Source organism: Athene cunicularia (genome assembly GCF_003259725.1).
Source record: "Athene cunicularia isolate RWA chromosome 2 unlocalized genomic scaffold, athCun1 chr2_part1, whole genome shotgun sequence".
NCBI lineage: Eukaryota > Metazoa > Chordata > Aves > Strigiformes > Strigidae > Athene > Athene cunicularia.
In genome coordinates, this window is record NW_020799095.1 from 151,376,353 (window position 1) to 151,403,948 (window position 27,596).

At 45.6% G+C, this 27,596-nt stretch overlaps 1 protein-coding gene across 4 annotated transcripts in view; it reads right to left on the bottom strand.

Annotated features, from left to right (window-relative positions):
* Nucleotides 1-27,596, bottom strand: part of TSNARE1 (t-SNARE domain containing 1) — a 505,053-nt gene that overhangs the window by 449,209 nt on the left and 28,248 nt on the right. For 2 of the 4 annotated variants that reach the window (XM_026843161.1, XM_026843155.1), the window contains exon 3: nucleotides 8,666-8,716. The exons of the other annotated variants lie outside the window; for them this stretch is intronic. The gene's annotated coding sequence lies outside the window, so the exon portion shown is untranslated. The remainder of the gene's footprint in view (nucleotides 1-8,665; nucleotides 8,717-27,596) is intronic. 4 annotated transcript variants of the gene reach the window in all.

Genomic DNA, 27,596 nt, shown 5'->3' on the forward strand with positions numbered 1-27,596 from the left:
GGGGAAAAAAAAAAAAAAAAAAAAAAAAAAAAAAAGAGAGTGGATACTCTCTAAACCACCTGAGATTCTTTTCCTAACTCTCTCACATGCTCACTGATGTCTTTCCACAGGGGACAAATGCTCCCAGTTTTCCATTGGAGCAGTAGAATTGACAAGCTCATACAACTACATGCACTTAGACACCAAGCAGCCCTACAGCTTACACTTCTGCTCAGCAATGAGATTAAGTGTATTTATATACCAATTTTTTGTATTTTATACCAAAGCTCAGTGTTTCCTCAGAAAATCTGCAGCAAGAAAGAGGACAATATATTAAAAAAAAAAAACAAAAAAAACCCAAAAAAAACCCACAAACAAACCAACCACCCATAGAACTTAATCATAAAAGACAGAAAAGTAAAGGTTAGTTTTATCCAGGTCATGACTTTTCAAAAGTTGGGATTTTGTTTGTTTTATGCTCATTAGAGGGAGATGTTACTGCAGAAAACATGGGAAAATTATAGGTGGGTTCATAGAACGGGTCTCTGCCAGCACACTTCTCCTTGGCTTTTTGGATACTAACAGACCCTATCACAGGATCCCCAAACCTGATTTAACTAAGTGTGACAGAGTTAGAAAGCTCTCTGCCATCAAGATTAGTTATGACACAACAGAAAGACTATCAGCTTTCAGTCCTGTAAATATTAACTTTCAAAAGCAATTTCAAAACACACCTTTTTTTTTTTTTTTTTTTTTTTGAGAAAATTGTTTATCCTTTCAATAGCATGAGTCAGCTCCTGATTACTACACAACTTTTTTTCCTCCCCTTGTTCTCATTATAATTAGATTACAAAATAAAATTATCAGAGTATATTTCAAATAACCCATCAGCCTATAAATTCTCCCTCCCCTCCCCATTCCTCTTTCACTGTATGTAATTACCTGCTAATTTAGACAAAGTCCCGTGGTTTGCTTTTAATTATGGCTACCCTATGGCAGCAGCAGAGATTACACATCTTCTTGTAAATGTGGTTCTTAGAAGAGAATTTGAGCTCTTTATTAGAGATATCATCTGTGAGGGTGGTTGCGAGAGAAAAGAGAAATTACACCAACTAGACCACTTAGCCCAGCCAAGGCCATCAGCCTCTACAGAGCAGGTCTGGGCCAACTGCACATCAGCCAAGGAACATCATTTCAACCATCTTCTCCTAGTAATCCCCCACTGCACGGACTCCCACGTCCAACACAGCCCAGTGGGTATCTCTCATGGAAGCACGGCCCGGGAGCATGTGCTGGGGGTTCAGCAGGAGCATGTGGGAACCACCATTCTGCAAGAACAGGTTTTCATATCTTGTAGAGCTTTCCAGTGTTGAGCTTCTTCTCTAACCTTCTTTCACTTCTCTGCGCTGTAGAGACTGGGAAGTCTCCCTGTCCTAAGGAGGAAGGTGTGAAGAAGTAAGGGCAAGGGAAGCGAACACTGGTGGGAGAGGGCAGCATTTCACCATAACAGTCCTCAGGTATCATTAATGAGAAGAGCAGCTCTGGCCAAAGGACCAAACTGCCAGAAAGTGCTCACACGCTGGTATCTGTGAGGTGGGTGCCCTGTGCAGAGTTCCCTGTTGGGGAAGGACCTCCTGCCTCCCTGGGACTGGGCTCCACTCAGGTCTGGCTTTTGTAAACGTGGGCTGTGTAGGGATTCAGTGTGTGGCTTCCTTGGTCTGATGTGTTTGGCTGGTTGACCTGGTTGTCTCCCGTCCCTTCTATGGGAGACTGCATTTCACTGGTTATCCCACCCATTGTTGGTTGTGCGGTGTCGTTGTTGGGGTCAGTGGGATTGATGTCAATTATGTATAACCTGATTGACTTGTTTGTACCCCCAGCGCTCACCCCTGTACTGACCCTTTTGTATCAAATACAGTTTGGTTATTGGTTCATCTTTGTGCTGTCTGTCTCCTTTATGCTAGGCCTGATAATTGGCAAAACAACTGAGAGCCCACAAACCACTCGACGGCTGCACTGACAGGGTGAGCAAAGCTGTCCAAGACAGCCTTGCTTTTATACAACACCTTGCACACCAGCTATGACTGCACACTCCAAGGTTGCTTCTTCCTTCAGTTATTATTTAGAGAAGCAAAGAAAGAAGAAGAAAAAAAAGGCTTTGGGACTTTCTCTCTCTCTGGAAGTGAGACATCAAGCCACTGGCATATGGAAAATACCCATTTACCATACCAGGCAGTAGGGATGACAATGCTTATAATGAATCATCTGTTGCCTTTAGCAAACTTCTCTCAACAGAAGAGGTTCAAGAAGGGAAAGACCAAGGATTCCCATGGAGCTCAAGACCAAATTCTCTAGAGAGAAGACAGAAGTCACTGGGGACAACCCTCCATAAACTCAATACACTTTTATTCAGGCCACCCCCCATGCCTAACAAAGTCTAACCCAACCAACAAAATCTAGCTGACTCCAAGAACCCAGCCACTCTACTGAAATTCCTTCGAGGTCATGTGCAGTTTGGAAAAGCACTCACAACACGGAGCAAAGGCCAAGACGGCTGTGAAAAGATGCGACCCAAAATTTGCCTCAGATACCCAACGAAAGCAGCACCTCCAGACACCAACCAGAGGGCGTTTGAGCGTTTTCAAGGTCCTCATGCAAGTTCTTGCACTATAACTTCTCCCTCTTATATTATTACACGGGTGTGACGCATGGCAAATATTTTTGGAGCTGAAACCTTGTTTTTCTAACAGTGGCCAAAGGAAGCATTTTTCAAACGTAGGAAAGCATCAACACATCTGTAACCCCTCCACTCCTCTGTCTGCCCCAACTGCTTAATGTCTTTTTTTTTTTTTTTTTTTTTTTTTTTTGTTAGTGTTGTTGCTCTATTATAATTGGAAGAAAAAAAAAATCAACAAATGTTTTCCTGCTCCAATTTAAAGGGCAGGGTAAGAATGCAAATAACATCCTTTCCCTAGCTGGCACTGTGAGGTTACGGAGTTATTTAAAAATACACTGATACGCCAGATTTACTAATCCCTAGAGAAATCAACATCCCCAGCCACAGGTTGTTGTCTGCCAAGGGAGGTCTCCCACTTGTTTTAGTTAACTGAGCTTTGGTCAATACATGATTTTTTTGTTGTTGGTGGTGGGTTTTTTTTATCATAAAAATGCCTACAGCGTGACAATAGGCTTGTTATAAGTGCAGAGGAAGAAATAGACTGTTTAATGCCACCAGCAAAACACAGATATTTTAAATTACTTTTTAATCACTTCAAGATATTTTCCCCCCTAATTGTAACTACTTACTGAACAACTGCACCTCGTTGAGAAGCAGCAGTGCTGGTGGGCACAGACAATATTTTGCATTCAGCAAAGGTGCTTTGATCCCAGTGAGGGCTTCAGAGTAATATTCACACACAATAGTAGTGAAGTTGAGCCTTTACAACCCTCTGTTTACAGGGTTTTTTTTCTCTTTCTTTCTGTATTATTTTTGTTCCTTTTCCAAAAAAAAAAGAAAGGATTTTATTCTGCTTCCCAGCTGTTCTTTCAAAACACAGCACTTTTTTTTTTTTTTTTTTTTTTTCCTAACTCAAAATAGATTTCTAACTCCAAAGTTTCCCAGACAAGATCCTTCCCAGCTAGCCAGCTTGGACCAGAGTGGATCACCTCAGGCAATTATACTGTTGAGGAGAAAAGGACTGATGGCATGAACCAGCCTACAGAACCATCTTAAAACAGAAAACCCTGATTCAAATCATCTTCAAATGCAGAAGCACTCTCCCTCAATGACAGGCACCATACTATTGCCTCTCCTCTTCATTATCTTGGCCCTGCTTGATTTTATGAACCTTCCTTCCCTGATATAGCTTGTATCTTTCTGGAAGATGAGGCTGGGAAGAGTTGAGTTGGGAAGCCATCGAGAATTTCCATGTTTCACCAGCATTACAAATTTCATAGAAAAAATGTCATTTTAGAAAAGAGCGATGTCTTTTCCCTTGGAATTAGTATACAACAGTTTTGAACAGTGCCACAGGGTTTCCTTCTTAATGTTTGATGCTGGATCAGTATTTTTTGGGTTCTAGAGACTACTCCTGTACAATCAATGCCCGTCTCCCTTCCCACTACTCTTTAGCTGCCAACAAAATCCCCTTCCAAACCTACACACAGTTCATCCTCGCAATCCACATCCCTCACAGCACCTGCTCTAACACCACCCCGCACATGGTATCTCCATACATACATACTGTGTGAGGAGAGAAAAAAAGAGGAGAGATCCCCACCATGGCTCCATAAAATAACCTTGAATTTGCAGCCATCAGGCTGGAGAGCTGCCACCCCATTTCAGTTAAAAGATAAAAACATTTGGCCTTTCGGTTCTCTAAATGCAGAAGTACCTCACATCAGCTTCTTCCTCGCCACTTAGTAAAAAGGGGACATCTGGATTTGCCTCTTTTGCAGAAACCTTGCACGATGCTCAAAGCACCAGCTGTAGAAATGCTGGCTGCCATCCTAAACCAGCATAGAAACCTGCCCATGTGTGGAGGAGGTGATTTTAAAACACACAAAAAGATCCAAAGCTGGCAACAGGGAGAGAAGAGAAAAGTTGTAAGGTCCAGAGACATAGATAATTCAAAATATGCTGATGTGCCGTGGAAAATGGGGGCTGCGGCCAAAAAGTCTTGCCCAACGCAGGACAGATTCATCGGCAGCTTGCTGTAGAAATTAAGGTGGTTAGACAAATGTATTTGCTTTCAAGACAAGGAGGTACCTGCTCTTGATCATGGAGCCTGAGTTTCTGGAAATTCCAGGTCAAAAGAGAAATTATTATTAACAATAATAATAATAATAATAATAATAATAATAATAATAATAATAATTCAATCCTTCCACTCATTAAAAAAATAAATACATAAATAAATAAAGCTAAATTATCAACCCCATCATAGAATCCCAACCTGAAGTTGGTAGCCATTTGATGGAGGGAGGGCAAGGACAGTCTCATCTTTCCCCCATCCCACCCGAGCTGACACAGAGGACATTGATAAACTGGAAAGTGGTGGCAGCAACCATGGCCAGATTCTCGATGCCGCAGGAGGGTGAGAAGTGGGAACAACATTGGATTTCCAAAGTTCGTGAGTTTTCAGGTGCTGGTGCTTAGTCCAAACACCTGCACAGCACAGGAAAGCTCTCATCAATCCTTTAGTATGCTGTGGAGATCAAGCTCATTTTTAAAGCTGACAAACATCCAGGAGCTGTTCTTGGCAATAGCTTCTTGCAATAACTACAGTTTCACTTCCCTGTATTCCCCCGCATCTAAAAAAAAAAAAAAAAAAAAAAAAAAAAAAAAAAAAAAAATCTTTCTTTAACACACAGGTTTTCCCCTTCTGAGGAGCACTCCCAAAACAACGAGAAACCTTTTCCTATGCGGTACACGGCAGACACCTCCTGCGGCCAGACAGCGATGCTTGAGTCCAAGCACGGAAAGCTTTCCCTCTAGTTGTACGCTCTGCTCTGCCAAACCCATAAACTGCGTTCTTGAAGTGGGAGAACACCTTCCTACTTCTTTGGGGAAGACCGGAGAATTTGTGCAGATCCCAGGTTACTTGGAGGCGGCGCTTCTCAAGAAAGACAACGGAGGAAGCTCAGAGCAGCGATGCTCTTCAATCTCTTCCAGCACTAAAGAGATTAGGACAACGGCCCAGCGAATCAGCAGTCCCAGTGCACCACATGAACACACTTTTGCCCACGGTTGTCACATTGAAGAGAGCTTGTTACAAAAATTACATGGCGGTTATCTTGTTTGCTCGCGGGAATGCAAGAGCTGAGATGCAGGGAAAAAGCAGCAAGATGGGAGCTGCAGGCTTTGCGGAGGCGAAGCCAGCCCTGCTCACTGAGCAGGGACCACCACATGGGTGAAATCTAGCCAGAAACCACCCCAGTGTTGAAATGTTGGCCAAGAAACTGGTTTGAGAAAACATAAAATATGCTGACAGCTTGGCGACACTGCCCATGGCTCTAAGATGGGAGATGTACTGAAAGCTAAACATCGGGACATCCAGACGAAGGCAGGCGTGGGTAAGTACCAGATTAACCCACCACCCAGGGGGAACCTATTTTGGGTCATCACACTGTTCACATCACACGCTGACAGCTGGGACAGCAGTACAAGGATGTTGTATAATGGCTCCTTTTCCCTTCCATACATACTTGACAGCATCCTGCAGAGCAATGCCACAGCCAGGAACCACACACAAATCACAGAATCACAGAATTGTCTAGGTTGGAAAAGACCTTGAATCTCCTCCAGTCCAACCACTGACCCAGCACTGACATTTCCCAACTCCCCCAGATCCCTCAGCGCTGGCTCAGCCCGACTCTTCAACCCCTCCAGGGATCCCGGGGACTCCCCCCCTGCCCTGGGCAGCCCATTCCAACGCCCAACAGCCCCTTCTGCACAGAAATCCTTCCTCAGAGCCTAAAATAACTCTGCTGCCTGGACTTTTAAGGGTATCAGGAGGTGAAAACCAGCAAATCTGAACAGGAAGAGATACGGCCTCTCTGGTGCAAGAGATGGCCTTCTGTAGCTTTGCTCCCAAAGGACCAACATGTGGCTACCAAACAGCGAGGCTTCCAAGAGCATCCCATAGGCAACCTGCAGCTGAGGCGACCCTCCCCGAACAGTTCTCACCCACTTCCCTCATCCTCATCACACAGCATGTACACAGGCAGAGGAGCAGACTCATGGTACTCATGGAGTGGGGAGAGGGTGATCAGCAAGTGTCCAAGAGCACAAAGACATCACAGAAACAGTTATGAAGTTGGACAGGTCAACAAATCAATGGGGGGCAACACGTCATCAACACAGCCAGGGACCATCACAACAGCTGATGGGAGATAAATATCTCGAACCCATCTCATCTGATGCCATCAACACATCTCTCAAAGCACAAAGGGACTTTCAACATTCATCACGTTTGGCATTCCACATAATTCACACCACAAAACAACATCCCGCACCAGGCTTGTGACCCCAGGTCCAGCAAAAAGAAGGATAAATTAGAGCTACAGAGATGCCACCACAGTTATATCCCCCCACGCTGCTAAAACAACCTGCCCCACCAACCTGGTTGACTACAGCTTTCTAACCCACTGGTCTAGGCCGCTCCCAGAGGTCGTATTCCCACGCAGCTGATCCTTTCTTCCACACAGAAGAAACTGCACATCAAAGCAAGAGATGGAAAGGGGAAGCCATAGCGCTGAGAAAAGATGCCCTCAGCGAAATTTGTGTTAAGGCACAACTAGCTCGTACTGAAGCCAAATCCTCTAATCTTCAACCCAGATCCTTGTAGGAGGGTAATTTATGTTCTCTCTGGCCAAACATGGTGCTGTTGGACATCGATAACACCACTAATACTCTTTACTCGGTACTGCTGCAAGGAGATCCAGGGGCAGCGAGCACTGACATTTAGGGAAACATCACCCGTTATCAAAAGGAGCACCCGTCCCGCTGATTCAGCACCGGTGCTGCCGCAGGTAACACGAAAATTACACAAAGCTCTGCTTTGTCCCCTTACACGAGCTCTGGAGGTGATGAATCAGACTCGCTGCCTCAAGGGATACCACGGAGGAGTGATGTAAATCCACAGCAGCTCCCCACACCTACAAGCAGAGGTAAACTAGATGGGAGGGAAAACAAAAGAATAGTCCTGGGAAAAGCCAACGGAGCTTGGCTTCGGCTTTCTTGCCCATAAACAGAGTTGCCCCTTGTGAATCTGCTGAAGGAGGAGACAATAAGTCCTCTGGGAGTGAACCAGTGAGCAGCCAAGAGCTGCACGCACATCCCACCAGCACAGGACCAGCACGCCCCTGCTGGCCTTCCACACTGTGCAGGAGACCAATAAGCCTTTACTCACCCTGGCAAGAGTTTTCAAGGAAAAATGAAGTTAAACCTGAAGACCTACAGAACAATATGAACTCAGTCATTTCGGGGAATTTGCGGACAAACTTTTTAGGAGGGTCTGTAGCAACAGGATAAGGGGTAATGGCTTTAAACTAAAAAAAGGGCAGATTCAGACTAGATAAAAGGAAGACATTTTTTACGATGAGGGTGGTGAAACACTGGACCAGGTTGCCCAGAGAGGTGGTTGATGCCCCATCCCAGGAAACATTCAAGGCCAGGTTGGACGGGGCTCGGAGCAACCTCATCTGGTTGAAGATGTCCCTGCCCACTGCAGGGCGTTGGACTAGATAATCTTTAAAGGTGCCTCCAACCCAAACTATGCTATGATTCTAATTCTGTTCTCTGTATTTCATTTTTTTCTGTACATAGATAGCTCTAAAGATCAAACACATGATGAAGCCATCAGAAGACCAGCCCACGACAACATGGGAAGAACATGAAAATATGGCCAAAGCTCTGAGACAGCTCTTGGGTAAGGTTCCTCTCCATATAAGTGAAGCTGAGGCATGGCAGACAGGGACTCCCTCCCCAGCCTCACCACCAAAACTTTCATAAACCAGCTCTCCCTTTTTGCAATTCAGTTCAAAAGAGGGTGAAACTTCTATATATGAAAGCCAGGAAAAAAAAAAAAAAAAAGTAAATTCTTAAGGGCAAGATTTTATTTCCATCTGCCCAAGTCCCACCCTTCCACGTGCAGGTGACCCTCTCCTGCAGAGATGCTCTTACCAACTGCTTCCTAAGTCCTGTTCCCCTGGTCACACAAGACTTTCTTCTAATCTGGAAGGAAAAGTGAGACAACTGATTAGTACTGGGAAGGAAATTATTTCCCTGTCATGGCTAACGCGTATCATCAGCGCCCTGAACTGTGGCATCCAGCAACACCGTGAAGCCTCTCGGCTGGCCTGTATGAACAGGTACAAAAGCAAGCATTGATTCCTCAAAACATCACTGCTGAGTACAGGAACAGCATCTCATTTTTAAAAGAAAGAGGATAAAAACCTCTAAAATTGCTGAAGGTTTTTAAGATTTCCAGATTAGCAGAGGTGCAAACGTAGTGTTAAGATACCTGAAAAAAAAAAACCCAACCCAAAAAAAAAAAAACCAAAACAACAAACCACTAAAACCAAAACCGAACAAATTAAAACCTGCAATGGGAAAGGGAAATCACCTACTGAACTGTCCTGTTTTCTTTATGATCCTGAACCTGCCGTGGGAGGAACACTCTGGCCACAATCCAGTTAAGCATTTGAGCTTATGTCAAATTTGGGAGAACACAGAGCGCGCCCCGTTGACTCAAGACCTTCGCAGGTCTCACCAGCAGGTTGTTACTCTCTCATGCTTGCTTGCACACATGTACACACATCCCTACCTTGCAACAACTTCCATTTTTAGCTTTTATTCTAAGGATTCTCCTTCTAGAAACAACCCCTCTTGGCTATAAAACCACCCAACCCTCCTGCAAGGAAAAATGTCCTGGTGCAACCCCAAGAGGCAGGTCCTCCGTTCAATGGGCAATGGGCAGCTTTCAAGATGCAACCCAGAGCTGCACCCACAAGCTATAGGGTTTTCCCCACAGACACCCAGATGGTGCTAGATGACCTTTAGCCAGATAAATTATAGACTCCTTAAAGTATTCACCGACCTTGCTATTAAGTATGCAGTACTTCCTCATTTTCTCTGTTCCAAAGAAAATGCAGTGTCCGTTAGAGAATCACAGAATTGTCTAAGTTGGAAAAGACTTTGAAGATCGTCCAGTCCAACCACTGACCTCACACTAACTGTTCCCAACTCCCCCAGATCCCTCAGTGCTGGCGCTGGATCAGCCCGACTCTTCAACCCCTCCAGGGATCCCGGGGACTCCCCCCTGCCCTGGGCAGCCCATTCCAACGCCCAACAGCCCCTTCTGCACAGAAATCCTTCCTCAGAGCCAGCCTGACCCTGCCCTGGGCAGCTTGAGGCCATTCCCTCTTGTCCTATCGCTTATTACTTTGTTAAAGAGACTCATCCCCCCTCTCTGCCCCCTCCTGGCAGGGACTTGCCGAGGGCCAGGAGGTCTCCCCTCAGCCTCCTCTTCTCCAGACTGAACCCCCCCAGTTCCCCCAGCCGCTCCCCAGCAGACCTGTGCTCCAGACCCTGCCCCAGCTCCGTTGCCCTTCTCTGCCCACGCTCGAGTCATTCAATGGCCTTTTTGGGGTGAGGGGCCCAGAACTGAACCCCCTCAGTGAGGGGCGGCCTCACCAGTGCGGAGCACAGGGGTAAGATTCATCAGTCTTATCACAAAAGGCCTTTTAATTAATGCACCTACTTGCTTTATTCAATTAATGGGAGCAATGAAGCTTTTCTTCACACACCACGTTCAGCTCCTCTACTTCTTTGGTCACCATATTCTGAACACAGTGATATTTTTAAGGTATTAATAAATACTTCCTACATAAATGCTATTTACTTCCTACAGTCATGCTCTATATACAAAGTTCACTAAAAAAAAAAAAAAAAAAAAAAAGGATGCAATTTCCCCAGTCAGAAAAATTCAGAGATAAAATTGCAGCAACGATTTGTATCTGCCTGGAGCAGCAGTCCCAGTCTTCAGTGACCTCTGTGGAAGCACAGTAAGGCAGTTACACACTGTGACAGCCCACTTTTCCTTCCTGTACCAGCACCTTCTTGTTGCTGGCTGCAAGAAACATCAAAAGGCAACTAACAAATAGACGTTAGTGAGACGCTTCAGGCTAGGGACAGCCAGTCTAGAAGTTTAATCAAGATCTGCATCAAATTCTGTGAGGTATTTTGTAAGCATTGATGTTATTGATTTGTTGCAGCTTGAGGATGTAATTCCCAACCACCTGCCCATTTAACCTATTAAAATCACCATCAGGCAACTCAGCTCAATCCTCCCCCTCTTGTTTATCAGATTCTTCGGTAGCAGATGAGTGGTACCCACCTCATCCTTCAGCATCCTACACCTGGGACATCCCCAGCAGCACTCTCATGTCCTCTTGGCAAGGCAAAACTAGCCCACGTGACAAACTTTTTTTTAAAAATTAAAAAAAAAAAGCCTTCAACCATAGCTAGCAGCTGACAAAAGAAACATGAATTAACTTCTTGGAGATTAATAGGCAGGACAAGGCTTTGTGTAACCTGCTGGTTTGCCTTGTATTGCCTAGGACATCCTAGGCCCAACTCCTTGTTGGGTGATACCATCATTGCTCTGGTTATAAAGATCCTTTCTCTGCTGGGCATCCTAAAGCACCTTTATTTCATCCCTTCTTTAAGAAAATGAGCAGTAGGGGCTGAGTGCTGGGACTTCATGACTTCAGCTGCCAGCCTCTTCAGGAACAGAAATTTAGGAGGAGTATGATGAAGAGCATGTAAGACACCCTTAGATTTCTGAATCTTAACATCAGTGAGAGATGCTATAAGATCTGAATTTCAACCCTCACATGGTCACCATCCGCATTTACTGCAAGGCAATGCTAAGAGCAGCTAAAACCCAGGTGATTCTCCATCAGGAGAAAGAAATACAGGACTTCAGAGACTCTGAAGCCTCACATGGGCTCTTCCAAACACTAAGATCCAAAAATGAGCTCATCCTACCAGTGCCCACAAGGGCACAGTACCTCCAGATCCCATCTGCTACCCAAAAGGGTAAGCTATCCCCTCCTCCTGAGATGTTTACAGGGGGGAAACCACCTCAACCACCCAACTCACCAGTCACCCAGGTGCTTTGAGTCTTCTCCAATCTGCTCCACCTACGCCTCAGCATGAACAACAAACCCCAGGGCAGCTGTGTTTTCCCCAGCAGAGCAAAACAGCAGACTTGGAGAGGGGAGATCCATCTGGAAAGAAAACATTTGTGAAAAGCATCCCGCTGTTCAGCCAGGATGAGCATGCCTAAGGGCAGTGTCAGCTGTTGGTGCTGATGGCCAAGGATTGGAAGCAGGAAACACGGTGTGGGAAATGACAGATAGAAACACGTTAAGAGTCAGTAAGAAAGGCAGGGAGGTTGGAAGAACCTCACGCCAACCCTTCAGATGGCAGGAGAAAGAGCAGCTCTAAAGAGGCCAACAAAGCCACAACAGATTTAATCTCTATATGCTGATACACACTAGGATGACAACATCATGTCAATCCAGCCAGAGCTTCCAGGGGATGCATTCCATCGTCTGCTTGGAATTGGGATGAAGACATCCTTTTCTAAAACCCAGAGTATTGTATATAAATATTTAAGTATTATACTTTGGGGTTTGTTTGTTGTTTTTTGTGGGTTTTTTTGACTTTGTCTGAAGCATTCAACCACGAAACAGAACGATTTCTGACTGTACTGATAGAGGAAATGCTACTGACTGTTTAGGTGAGATTAATTTCAGGACTGTGGCCAGACTGAGGAAATTGGTGGAAGAAATCCTTCATAGTTGGATAATGAGGTTGCAGTTTTATGAGTAATTCTCCTGAGTTATGTGCCCAGCATCTCGGGTGTGGGTGACACGTTCATTCTTTCCCTCCCTTTCTGAATGGAAAATGCCATCCAAGAACACAAACAAAATATTTATTAAAAAAAAAAAAAAAACCCCAACAAAAATCATGATGTGGAGACACAGTACAATGTGCAATACAGCTGCTATCTAGAGGAGTTTGCCTGGTGGGTTCCCCAGGAATGTCCCCAAGCTGCAGCACAACCATACGTACACCACATCCCCAAAACCTAAAGAGTCTCTGGGGTGGAAGCCACGACAGTACCGAGACAAATCAACAAAAGACACTGCCCTGTACACCTCTATTACTAACAACACTTTTGATGTAGAGACATTAACCCAGGTTTCCTCACTCCAACGTTCACACCCTCGCCGCTGCGTCACCTCGCGTGGTCCCACATGTGCTGTGGGGACCAACGATCTGTGCTAATGCCACATTTCTCCCAGCTGGAAATGGTTTAAGTGGATTGCCAGCAGCTCCCCCTTCCGAGCAAGCAAAAGCTTTCACAAGGAGGTTACCTGAAGTTTTAATTCTGTCAAAGCTCAGCTGAATGGAAACCAGAGCGGGAGAAGAGCGACCCTTTCCTGCAGATGTCTCTGCTCCATCTGGACCCATCACCTTCCATTACTCAACTGCCTTTCTGGGAATTCTCCATGCCTTCCCTTATGCCATGCCCAGGCGTTAAACGTGAAAATAGCTTACGACAGTTCCTGCTGGCATGACATCAACTCTGTTCCTCCTGAAGGATGAACTAGCAGATGGGACCAGTGGAAGATGGCTGAGCGAGAGAGCTGGACAACTGGAGTCTTTCCAATTCAGTGACTACAGTTCAAAGGAGCGAGGATGCAAAGATCCTTCAGGGTCAGAACCTCTTTCCTAGGGGTAGGAACAGGGTCAAGGAAGATATGCAGGTGGTTACTGACAGGCTCTGCAGGCTAACTTATGTCTGCACAAACTCCTGCTTTGCTTGCTTATTCCCCAGTCAACCCACTGTATTATTCCAGCAAAATAACCACAATACCAAACAGCTTTTGAAATTAATATGATGGGCTCGCAAGCATCTTCCATCATGCAGAACTAAAATTAAAACGTACACCCGCCCTCGCCTCACTCCCTGAAATTCATCATGCGGAAACTTCCCCGTGTCACGTCAAGAGACTCCCGACAGCTGAAAGAGCTAATGGGAATCTGCATTTGCAGCAGCAAGAGCATCGCTCTGCTGCTACCAGACTTCAAAGCAGTGTCCCAGCCTCACCACCATCAAGGTTTAACCCCTGTTGCCTGAGACACAAGGCAGCTGCCTTTAGAGCACTGTCTTCTCCACGTACATGGATAACAGTCATCCTCCAATACAAATAGATAAGGGAGGACCAGGAGAAAACAGGTTCCCTGATCTTCTGGAGCATCAAAAGGCAACCATGAATGTTTTCTCAGAGAACATTGCAGAAGGTCTCGTGCATGTTCTGGCTTTGCCAACACACTGACACAAGAGAAGTAAAACTAGAATCCAGGGGAAAACCAAAACAATCTCTTTAAAAACCTCAAGGAGAAGGTGGGAGCAAACACAACGTTCGGGGGCTCCACCACTATGACATGTCACAGGTTCAGCATCCCTCAGTAGAAAGTGCTTCTGAGAACCAACTGTGAAAGAATCTCCACCCACCACGCACACCAACTTCTTACCATAGAGAGCTTTTGGGCAAAGATGCAATACTAGACCACAGCAAACCCCTGATATCTGTAGTCCCAGGCTACATCTGGCCTTAGGACTCTGCAACTCCATCCTAGATGAGCAGTTCTATAAGAGGGAGCACCAGAACAGATGCTGACCCACAGCTCCCAAGGCATTGTGAAAATGTTTTTCAACAGCGAGGCACCAACATAGCAAGCCAAGTCATTTCCAAGGTTCTGCTGCAAACCACAACTTCTTTTTTTTTTTTTTTTTTTTTTTTTTTTTTTTTTTTTAAATTATCTCCCTCATGCACATGGTTGACAATTCCTTCATGGCTCCTCACCCTATCAGGGCCACAGCAAGAACACTGACATCACCTTAGACACCTTCTGGCTCAGCAAACACAGCTGCTGGAACTTGATGAATATTTTGGGGTTGAAACTGAGATGCAAAACTGCTGCTAAAATAACTGCCACGGAGGAGTGGTTGCTTTTTCTCTTGAAATACGGAGCCACTTTCCATTTCTTCCCTCCCTGTCCCTTGACTGAATTTACCAGCCTATAGCAGGAAATAGGAATCGCATGACTCAGAGGGAGAGTCATCTTCTACCCATCACAGAAATGCACACATGCACCCAAGTGGCTGCATGAGACCCTGTCTTCTGTTCCAGGCCACCAGTATCACACTAACCACCACCAGTACCATGCCCACAAGAAAACACGGATAAGACAAGAAGCAGCAACAGACCCAAGAACTACAAGCTAAAATTTCAGGACTGTCCCAGCTGTGACAAACAAAAGGAGGTATCCTCTGTTCCATCACAGCATCCAAGGAGCCACCAAGCCAAACATAAGGGTCCTCATCCCACACCCATCCTCATGGGAGGAGAAATCTGCAAACTGCTGCATGGACGAGGCTGTGTGGGATCAGGTCAGACTGATCCGTGTGGTCAAGAGCTGATAAAAACTATGCCTAGGAATAAATTGAAGGCAACAAAAGTCCTATCACAGCAGTAACACCAGGTGTCAGAAAGTGACTCTCTGCAAAACTTCAAAATTCACTTGATGGTGTACAGATATTACAGCTTCCACAGCACATTTCCATGGCTGTTTTTTTCAGTTATGAGCCCTTCTTACCCCTAATACAGCCAACAGCAACACATGTAGGATCCAGAGATTGAGGGCAGGGGAAGATGACTCTCAAAGACATAAAGACATCAGCGCATTTCAGCAAGGCCTTTCGAGTCAGTTATCTGATGCTTTAGACTCCATTGATGGCATTTATGAATTTAAAAATGCATATAAGGCTTCAACATCCTCTCCCAGTTGCTCTCTTTAGGATGCAAATGCAACTTAACACAATTAGGCAGGACAGAATGCCCAGACTTTTTTACAGGATCAATTGCATTCCAGTTGTTGGGCCAGATAAAGAGACGCCAGCTTAAGAGGCAGGCTGGACAAAAAGCACGTTACCACCTCCAGCTGGTTTTCAGATCACCACAAGACTTTGCAAGGAGGAACAGCACTTCTCTAAAATGCACTGAGTCCTACTACAGCTCTACACAGGAGGAAAAACACAAAACAACTCATACCCATCAAGTAATCCTAAATTTGTTGGCAGGAAAACAAATGGTTTTATTTAGGAAAAAAAAAAAATCTTTAAGACCGGAAAAAAAACGAAAACTTGAAGAAAGGTGCCAGGGCACACTGTTCCATCTGCAGATGTGTTATCTGATATTCTCAACATTAGGGCAGAAAAGAGACAGAGGAGGAGAGAGCTCTCAGCGTGAGGCTTCAGGATGCTGAAGACATTTATTTCCATTGCTAAAGTTTCAGATTTGAACTGAGAAGCTGACAAAATCTTTGGAGGTACCTTGAAACATTTCCCATCACAACAGCTCTGTGCAAAGGAGAAGCAGTTTAAACCTCGGCATTCAGTAGATATTTCTGTATAATCTGCCATCTTCCACAGAAAAATCAGTCATCCTTAATTCTGGACTTTTTTTTCGATTAAAAGACCCCCAAAAAAAGCATTTTTATTATCTCAGACTGCAATTAAAAAAAAAAAAACAAAAAAACACTTTAAAAGCAGGAACAGATTTATTAATCTGGATCTACTCCATAACTCCCCAGTGGCCTCAGAAGACCTTTAGGTGGTAACAAAGATCTTGACAAAATGTTTCCAAAAGAAATTCAAAAGCTCTTAACTTGTGCCTCTATTTTTAAACGCCACGGATCAGGAGGATCTCAGAAATCATCAGTTTATCAGATCTACCCCTGCAGGAAGGAATGAGATGGAGAACCACCTAAGCAGAGGTACAAGGTGCCACGTGTCATGGCTGGACATGTAAGAAGCTTAAGTTGCTTGGGCCAGTCCTGCATCCTCATGTCTTCATCTCCCATCCTAAATCTGGCACAACAGCACCGACCCTTCTAAAGTGCTTGGAGATCTCTGGGTCTGTTACACAAGTACAGGTGTTACTACCTTGAGTCCAGGTATTCCAGAGCAAATCACTGCAGAGAGTTAATGGCGTGGTCTGTCTGAAAATAGATAGAAATCCCCACCAAAAACATCCAAGTCGTCATGATAGAAAAATAAATCCCGGCAGATTGTTGCTAGCATTATATGAATCATCGTGTTGTTATAGCAACTTCATATCTGCATCGAATCTGAAAACCAAGCACAGCTGAAATAATATAACAGCATTAAGTAAAAATGATATATAACAAGATAAAAATGGATCGGCTCGATCTCAGAGGAGCACCCACACTTCTTTCTCACCCTCTTCCCTCCCTTTGAAAACATTGCTTTCCTGTATTTAAACAAAGAGAAAAGACTTGAAGCTTGTAAAGAAGAAGCAGAGCACTAAGAAGCTTTTCAATTCAAGGAGAACCTTCAAAATGAAGAAACACCTTTAAATAAAACCAAGTGCAGTTCCCAGTTATTAACACCAGCCCTGGCTGACTGACCCTATTGTTGCCATGTACCGCAAAATTCATGCATTACATGAATTATATAAATAAACAGGAACGCTGTCATACTGTCATCCCACTCTGTTCAAGAGTCCCAAACAGAGAGATCCCAACCAGAACAGAAGATGCAGAAGGAAGAGAGAGAGATGTACGAGGTCTATTTTTAAAAATGCAGGTACATGTGGTTATTTTATTACTGTAAAAAAAGCAAAAAAAAAAAAGTGGCACCAGGGCTCCCTTCCATCAGAGAAGCAAAGGAAGAAATCTAAAAAAACATATTTATTTCGTGGACTTGGCAGAGAAGCATAGCTCCTCGGAAAGGCAAGAGGATCCCGTCAACCTCCAAGACACTGCAGGTGCCTCAAAAGACGCCACTTTGCTCCCATTAGTGCCAAGAACGCCCAGAAAGCACCACAGGGCACTGACCCTCCTCCCTGTGGGATGCTGCCAGTGTCGAGATTTGAAGGAGGAAGAGGAAAATGGCTGGGAGATTTGTAAATTTTGCTCTTGATGTTTCAAGCCAATTAAAACAAAACACAACCAAAAAAAAAAAACAAACCAAAAAAAACCCCAAACCACCCAATACCAAACCCACACCTCTAGGCCCAACAAACTCCTATTAGTATTAACAACAGCACTGAAGTAACTCAATTAATTAAAAGCTAATAAAAAGAAGCAGCCTAGCTTAATCTTTCAGAGTTCAAGACAGCAAAAGCATCACTCTGCCCCAGACAGGAGAACCGTTTTCTTTTTTTCTTTTCTTTTTCTTCAATGCATTTATTCATTAAAGTTTCCTCGTAGGCTGTGTAATGAGTCACTTCTTGCTTCTCCATAAAGTGCAAAGGGGTGGAGAGGAACAGGATTTAAACAGAGGACAGAGACACTCACAAAACCAGTTAGAAAAGCCTGAAAAGCTTTTGAGGGAGACACAGATAAAGCGAGGCAGCTCCTCACACGGGCTCCAAAACCTTTTCTCTATCCCCATAGCTTTCCCAGGGTCTGGGTCCAGCTCTCTCCTTGCTTACAGCCAGCACACAAAGCCAGCGCTCCTCCTCCACGCAAAAATAACTCACCAAGCTTTCTTCCTCCCCAGAAGAGCTTGGGAGGAGGAATCTGGAGTTCCAGCAACAAGCAGGAGGGATGCTGCTCCTACCAGGGACTTGGCAGCTCATGAGTAAGGATGGGACTATCTCTGCACCAAAGGTTATCAACAGCATGAGGCATTTTGTCTCTCGTGGCAGCCAGAGAAGCCCCAACAGCCACCAGCTCAGTGAGCTACACGTGTCCACATAGGTGGGTGAAGACTGCATGCAACTATTTTCCAATTGGTTTTCTGCTGAGGAGGAGATCAGTAACGCCAAGCTCAACAAAAAACCCAGGAGACAAACTCTCCCATCATCAGCCTTACCTCAGACTGGATCTCCCGTCTCCTGGTTTGGTCCCACAATTGCTCGGAGGAGTCTCCCCCCACCCGGATCTCCGGGACCTTCATGCACTGATTAAGTCAACAGAAGCTTTGAGGATGCAAAGCCAGCATGGAGGTGTGACACCAGTCTGCAGAGCGGCTGGACAACAACGGAACACATGTCAGTGCAGTCTTGATCCATGTTGAGTGTTGATGGGTCAGGGCCAGAATAACCTCCACCGTGAAAACAAAGAGAGAGTCTATCCCAGCAAAAATCAGCATACTCCAGACACACCTGGAGCCAAGCTCATCAGCACCGTGAAGCTCAAGCCGATGAAATTATAACTTCCTAACCCTAGAAACACTCAGTTTGCCAACTCGAATCCCCTTAGGGATGGCGACAGCACAACCATAGAATAGAACTATAGAAATACATCTATATCTATAGATACAGAACTACAACAACAGATAGACTTTGACCAACAGACTCAGACCCCTCGACTGACCACCTGCACAGCACCCACTATTCAGGGACGGCAGGCAAAAAATACCACACACAGGATGCTGCTCCACCCATCTTCATGTCTTCAAAATCTACCTGCTAACTACCAGATAGATGCAGTGATGACGGCAAATGCGTTCCCTTCAAGATCTTGCGCGGTCTTCTAAGCTTTTAATTCTCTCCAGCACTACTGCAATAAACACAAACCCCAAAAAGCACACCCGGAGCCCAATTTCACTACTGCCATGGCTTTCCAGCTAGGGCTTCATCTTGTTCATGTCTATCAGTAGAGGACTTGGAATTACTGTGGTGATGGCCATGATCGTGTGTCATCCCTCATGGCAGAGATCTTCTACCTTACTTAGAATGGTGTCTCTCACTTTTCTAACAGTTGTTCTGAGAAATATTTTTTTTTTTTAAAAAAGAACAAAAATGAACAAAACTAAAAGTAATAAAAACCCCCATAAAATATTAAAACAAAAAAAAAGAGAAAGAGTCTAGGGGAACTTTTTCACTGCCACCTAGACTGCTTCCAAAGGGTTCACATGCCAATCTAGTAATAAAGCTGTCATATGGGGTGATGGGATTTTAGCTTTCAAGGTGAAGGTTGCTATGGGAGGCTGTTCCCAGCAGCAGCACTGCACAGCATTTGTAAAAGGCCTTCCTAGCACCAGGCATTGCTCTGATTTTTGAGTAGGAAAAAAAAAAAAAATGCACTTTTTTTTTGAAGTCCCAGAAAAAGCATCAGTCCTAGAAATAAAAAAAAAAAAAAAAAAAAAAAGCCTGTCATTCAGACGACTATAGAATTGTGGACGCACTGAAATCCCCCTCCCAAAGCTAAAGCATCAGGTAAACCTCCATCTTGCAAATGAGTGCACAACCGCTGAGCCAGGGTTGTTGTATTCCCCAACACCAGGTTTGCTTGGTTGTGGGAGAAGGTAAAGAGGATCAGATGATCTCACAGGCTGCACAAACAAGGAGCAGAAATGGGAACAGTTATTGCGATGCCTCTGCAGCAGTGCATTAAGCTGCAGGGTATGTTGACTGTGCATTTAAATCCTGACTCTCCAATAAAAATGAGCCATCACTTCACAACAGGTAGAGCAAGTTTACCTAGCTCGAGACAAGCTTTAGAGAATTAAGAAAACAAAAAAAAAGGTTATCTATAGGGAACTGTGCAAAGAAAAAAATAGGAGATATATATAGAGACACACATAGATAGATAGATAGATAGATATAGATAGATAGATAGATAGATAGATAGATAGATAGATAGATAGATAGATAGATAGATAGATATACACACACACAAAGAGAACAATGCAAAGCTGGTCAAATAATAATAACTCTCTTTAAAGTAACAAGCAAGTAAACACAGAAAATATTTTCTATACCAAATTACAAGATTTAGGAGCCCGTTACAGCCTGTAGGATTTACAGAGGAAACATAATAAGAAGGGGGTTTACTGAGGCCTGAACACAAGGACACAGCGATGAAGCAGCTGGAGAGGGGGAAGCAGTAGCTATTTACCTTTACACAGTGCGCTGAAGACTACTGAATACTGATTTGTAAAAGGCTTTTGTTCCCACAGATTCCAGCCATTAGGTGCTTTAGTTCTTCCCAGGTTAAGTAAAGCAGAGTTGGTAGATGAGATATAAGGTATGGGAAGAATACTTGCAGAGCAAACTCACTGCAATTCTGTGGATAAATGCCCATGTGAAGTTACTGTCAAGATTGTAGAATGGTTTGGGTTCCAAACGCTTATTCCTTGTCCCATCCCTACAGTCCCAGATGAAGAGTCTCTTCCCATCCTTTCCGTAGCCCTTTTAATTACTGGGAGGCTGCTATAAGGTCTCCCTAGAGACTTCTCCAGGCTGAAGAACCCCAACTCACAGAATCATCTAGGCTGGAAAAGCCATTGAAGCACCTCCAGTCCAACCATGACCCTCCCCCTGACCGTTCCCAACTCCCCCAGATCCCTCAGCGCTGGCTCAGCCCGACTCTTCAACCCCTCCAGGGATCCCAGGGACTCCCCCCTGCCCTGGGCAGCCCATTCCAACGCCCAACAGCCCCTTCTGCACAGAAATCCTTCCTCAGAGCCAGCCTGACCCTGCCCTGGGCAGCTTGAGGCCATTCCCTCGGGGCCTGGCGCTGGGGCCTTGGCTCCAGAGACTCATCCCCCCTCTCTGCCCCCTCCTGGCAGGGAGTTGCCGAGGGCCAGGAGGTCTCCCCTCAGCCTCCTCTTCTCCAGACTGAACCCCCCCAGTTCCCCCAGCCGCTCCCCAGCAGACCTGTGCTCCAGACCCTGCCCCAGCTCCGTTGCCCTTCTCTGGCCACGCTCGAGTCACTCAATGGCCTTTTTGGGGTGAGGGGCCCAGAACTGAACCCCCTCAGCGAGGGGCGGCCTCCCCAGTGCCGAGCCCAGGGCTCAGATCCCTTCCCTGTCCCTGCTGGCCACGCCAGTGCTGACACCAGCCAGGATGCCGTTGCCCTCCTTGGCCCCCTGGGCACACTCTGGCTCATTCTCACCCCCCAGTCCCTCTCTGACCGGCAGCTCTCCAGCCACTCCTCCCCAGGCCTGGAGCCCCCCTGGGGGTTGTTGTGTCCCAAGGGCAGCCCCCGGCATTTGCCCTCAGTGAAACTCCCCCAGTTGGGCTCAGCCCATGGCTCCAGCCTGTCCAGGGCTCTCTGCAGCCTCCCCACCCTCGAGCAGACCAACACTCCCACCCAACTGGGTGTCATCTGCAAACTGACTGAGGGTGCCCTCGATCCCCTCCTCTAGACCATCCATAAAGATGTTAAACAGGAGTGGCCCCAACACCCAGCCCTGGGGGACACCACTCCTGACCGGCTGCCAACTGGATTTAACTCCACCACAACTCTTTGGGACTGGTGTTTTGCCAATTACCAGGCCTAGCATAAAGGACACAGCCAGCACAAAGATGAACCAATAACCAAATTGTATTTGATACAAAAGGGTCAGCACATGGGTGAGTGCTGGGGGTACAAACAAGTCAATCAGGTTATACATAATTGACATCAATCCCACTGACCCCAACAACAACACCACACAACCAACAGTGGGTGGGATAACCAGTGAAATGCAGTCTCCCATAGAAGGGACGGGAGACAACCAGGTCAACCAGCCAAACACATCAGACCAAGGAAGCCACACACTGAATCCCTACACAGCCCACGTTTACAAAAGCCAGACCTGACTGGAGCCCAGTCCCAGGGAGGCAGGAGGTCCTTCCCCAACAGGGAACTCTGCACAGGGCACCCACCTCACACACAGACACTGCCCTGCCTGCAAGGGGTCCCAGCTGTTATCCCTCAGTGGACACCTGACCTGGGGTTACTCACTGCAGAGCCCTGGGGCTCAGTGACCCAATGGCTCTGTCTGCAAGGCCGCTGCACCCTGGAGGGAAGCCTAAAGGGAAACTCACCCCCCTTTGGGAAGGGCTGTGGGAATCACCCACATGTCAGCCTTAACTTGGGGCTTGGGGCTGAAACCCCGGCATTTCACCCGGCCATCCAGACATTTTTTTACCCAGTGAAGCGTGTGCCCATCCAAGCCTCGAGCTGCCAGTTTCACCAGGAGAATGCTGTGGGAAACGGTGTCAAAGTCCTCGCTAAATTCAAGGTAGACAACATCCACAGCTTATCCCTCATCCAGTAAGCAGGTAGCCCTGCCATCAAAGGAGATCAGGTTTGTCAGGCAGAACAACTCTCAGCCTGTCCTCACAGGGGGTGCTCCAACCCCCTGAGCTTCTTTGTGGTCTCCTCTGGCCCCGCTCGAGCAGGTCCATGTCCTTCTGACATTGGTGCCCCCAGAGCTGCGCACAGCACTGCAGGGGGGTCTCACCAGAGCAGAGTAGAGAGGGAGAATCCCCCCCCTCACCCTGCTGGCCACACTTCTGTTGATGCAGCCCAGGACACGGGTGACTTTCTGGGCTGTGAGCACACATTGCTGGCTCATAGTCCGATTTCCATCCACCAATACCCCCAAGTCCTTCTCCCCAGGGCTGCTCTCCATCCCCTCCTCGCCCAGCCTGTATTAGTGCTTGGGATTGCCCCAGCCCATGTGCAGGACCTTGCCCTTGCCCTTGTTGAACTCCATGAGGTTTGCACGGTCCCACCTCTCCAGCCTGTCCAGGTCCCTCTGGATGGCACATCCCTTCCCTCCAGCCTGTGACCACATCACACAGCTCGGTGTCATCGGTAAGCTTGCTGAGGGTGCCTCGATCCCACTGTTCATGTCACCAACAAAGATTTTTAACAAGGTAGATATACAACTGTATTACTGAAAGGACAAACTGAGAATGAAAGAATATTAATGATGACAACAGTGAAGAGTAGCAAATGACACGTTTTGAGCCCCTACCCAATGCGAGCAGACTGCCAAATGCTGTTGTATACTGCTCTCCAGTCCAGCAACGGACCATCCTGTCCTTTGCAAACTAACAACAGGAGATGCTATTTTTACAAAAATACAGCCAGTTACAGCAGAACCAATAAGCCAGAAAGCCAAATCCTTACGGTCTTTCTGTCTGTAAGGTTGTCAGGGGATGTTTGCCACTGTCTCCATAAGCCTCTCCCACTTGTCCCCGAGTGAGCCGCAGGAATTAAGTCTCACTCAGAACTTGCTCATCAGGGGTCCAGTGCTCAGGTGGTGGGTTCAGAGCAAAGGCTAGAACTGAGGGGGTTAAATTGGGCTTATAATGGGCAGGAATTGGCAAAAATCAATTCAATTGAGCGCTGCTGCATTTTGGGAAATCCTCCCCTGTTGCTGCTTTAACTTGTCAATGCAAAAAAGCTCCAATATTATATATTGTTTATATACATCTATATAATACGCGTAAAATATGTATTTAGACACACACATATTTTCAGCTATATACACGCACTATTTCATATATGTAAGTTTTCATATTCTACACTGTTGTAGTTGTGAAAAAAATAAACATTTTCACTTGCAACATCCCACAGCCACAGACCTAAACGTTAGCTACAATGTCTCATCAGACGAGGGAGAGGATTTTCAACGGCTGTCAGATCACCAGTGGCATCGGCACCAACGCCAGCCAGGAAAAAAGGTCAGGGCCTTGTGTCCATCATGACTTTTTTTCCCGCTCTAGCTATGATGATACATCTTGTTTCAGAGGATCATTACAGACATCCTGTCTATACAGCTGAAGGAAATCTGGCTGATGATGCAGGAGTCTTCAGTTCAGTGGATCAGTGGAGCATCTGCTTCACACGGAAAACCGGGTAAACCATGACAGGTTGAAAACAGAACCAGGTCTGGAGCCAAAGCGAATGGAAGAGCATACAACCATTCAAAGTAGATGGTATGTACCTGTAGGACCCTTATACCCTACTCAGAATACCTGTCTCCACTGAGGTGCTCCTTATTCATCAACACCAAGAGCCAGCAGGCAAGAGGTCCTCCAGGCAGATTCACAACCACGAATTTCTGTGATGTCAAAGGCCTCAAACATAATTTAAACTGTGAGGGAATTTATATGTAGGTGCTATCTTAAAACAAGAGAAGGAAAACTGATTTGAGTCCAATGTTCAGATATGCAACTGAGATGCAGGAGAAGAGAGATTTCCAACGTGTGAATCCAGCATGGGTCCTGCACACCACAGATGGGCCTTTCACAATGTCTGGGTTTGAGACAAAATCCCACCACGGAGTGGAGAATCTTTTGTCAACTGTAATTTTGCAAGAACAGACAAATAACCCAAACAGAAGTCTTTAGCAGTAAATCAATACTTGTTAAGGTGCCCACATGCCTTTTTTTTTTTTCCTGAAAGTACTTCACCAGCAACGATCCTGAGCCCACAGTATCATGCAAAAAAAGAAACAGACGTTCAGATGCACCAACTACAGCCGCAGTACCAGGAACACATCAGTTGAGGACAGTTATTATATTAAGTACTTTGCTAAAAGCAGACCGAATTATTGCAGAAGACCTCACTATTAGGCTTCAGATCCCAGCTGGCCCACCACCATCTCCCCATCCTTTGTATCTCACTCTGCTCCCAACACTTCTCCTTCCCTGGCACTCTGTTAATCAGATCAGGGATGTCCTTCCCAGCAATCTCAACACCTTGTCAGCAGAAATTCAAATCATTCCAGCCCTGGAAGCAGCTGCAGCAAATAACTCAATCATGTTCATCATTTTAACTTATCCTATTTATGAATCAGGTCAAGCTTGAAATCTCCATTTACATTATCAGCCTCCGTGATATTAAGATAATCATGCAGAGGACTGATCAAAGGTTCCTCATAACTTCGGAGCGCAAGAATTACCATATAGGAACACTTTATCTATTCCAGCATCACTTTTTGACTACAAAGAATACTTTCTTCCCCAGAAGTTAGGGCAAGGAACACCACACTGAACAAGAAAGCATTGCTGATACTAAAGCTGAGCTCCTCTATGCAGTAACAGGGCAGCAAGCACTGGACATCCATCTCCAAATAACCACGAAGATTATCAGGTTCTAAAACAGAACATCTGCTGAAAATCTCTGAGAAACCTGATATTCTTTGAATATCCTTGAATTACTTTGATTTTACCTAGGTGACATGGAAGGGCATTCTGTTTTTTCCAGAAATTAATTGATTTTGATCCCGGTTGATTTTGAGAAACATCAAAAATGGTCTTCTTAACAGTATTCACTTCTCTCAGCCCTGCTTTGGTGGGGAATGAACTCTGTAAGCTCCTAAAATGCAAAAATACTCTGCTCACGCTCTTACAGCCCTTTGATGTCCATACACAAACCCAGTAATAGCTGCAGAATGTGAACACCTGGTCACAGTTACAACTGGTAGAGATCTGACAAAAAAAAATAGAGAAAAAGCAATTCCTAACTTCTCAAAGAAATTTCACTCTGCTATTCACTTCCAACTTGCTATTTTTCTTCCTATAGCAAATAAAATGTAACATCATTTTGCTATTTTTGGAAATAAATGTTTTATCCAGAGTGTGGGCAGAGAGAAACAATTTGTATCCAGATTTTAGGATTATTTAAAGAAGGGGAAAAAAATGTAAGAACATAAGCTAGTAAAACTGTCTTATTTGGGAAAAAAAAAAATAATTTAGACATCTTTTAATTGAGGTGCTTTATTTCTGATACAAGCTATTAAATAAATGATTATATCTGTGTTCTTATCTCATATGCAGCAAGAAAACTTTGGGGGAAAAAAAAAAAAATCACATGGGACATAATCCAAAGACAATCTTCCCCATTAACTCAAGAACAATGTTCTACTGAATATTTCAAGTGTGATTACCCTGTAACAAAATGGCACCATGCCACAAAGTCATATAAATTATTCTCTCTCAACACCTCCCCTTCTCACAAAAATGCTAGGAGGTTGGACACAAAAAGTGCTCCCAGATGAAAGTGAAAGGCACCGACAAAATGCTGAGGATCCTTCAAATGACCGCATTGGTCCCTAATTGGAAAGATGACCTCAACAGTTGGTATCGCAACTTCTAGCCAGGATCTTGCCTGGGAATTAGTGTACCAAGCGGATGCTTTCTGCAAAGAAAATAAACACACAGGGTTTTAAATGATGGTGGCCAGCTCGATTTTAGAGCTACCAAAGGGCAGAAAATTTTCCACCACGCTTCTCTAATGTGGACAAACCATCAAAAGTAGCAGAGATAAAAACTCAAAACAGCTCCATGGGTGATGCATGAGCTCGATGGGACTCCAGGCTCCACGCTCATGACCAGTGAGCCTCAACCAGGAATCCTGACTGTCTTTTCTCCAGCCACAACTTCAGTTTAGGAGGAAGCAAACAATCAGAACCACAAATATTGCCAAGTCCAGGCAGGGAGACTGTAACGCAGCTAATTAAACGCTTCATCAAAGATTTTCTGATTGTTCAAATGATTGGGATGTGCAAGGAAGAGGCTTACAGAAGCATGAACAGCAGCCAGATTGCTGAGTAAGCACATTCGAAAGCAGCAAACACTAACAAGAATTCAATTTAAATTTCCTGAACATGTTAGGGAAAAGGGAAGGGCGAAAGAGCCATTCTGCAGCCAAGTTCACCCATGTAACCGAAGTGTTGTGTCTAGGAATTCAGTTTGGCTTCTCTATAGTCAAGGGAAGGAGACTGGATCCTCCCCAAAGGAGATCCACTGACCACGGAAGGAGTCACGCATCTCCAATAACTTCAACTCTCTTGGGACTGCTGTCATCACTACCCAAGACTGACCACAGAAGCAATCACAGAATCACAGAACCATTTAGATTGGAAAAGACCTCGAAGCTCCTCCAGTCCAACCATGAATCTCACCCTGACCATTCCCAACTCCCCCAGATCCCTCAGCGCTGGGTCAGCCCGACTCTTCAACCCCTCCAGGGATCCCGGGGACTCCCCCCTGCCCTGGGCAGCCCATTCCAACGCCCAACAGCCCCTTCTGCACAGAAATCCTTCCTCAGAGCCAGCCTGACCCTGCCCTGGGCAGCTTGAGGCCATTCCCTCGGGGCCTGGCGCTGGCTCCTTGGCTCCAGAGACTCATCCCCAGCTCTCTGCCCCCTCCTGGCAGGGAGTTGCCGAGGGCCAGGAGGTCTCCCCTCAGCCTCCTCTTCTCCAGACTGAACC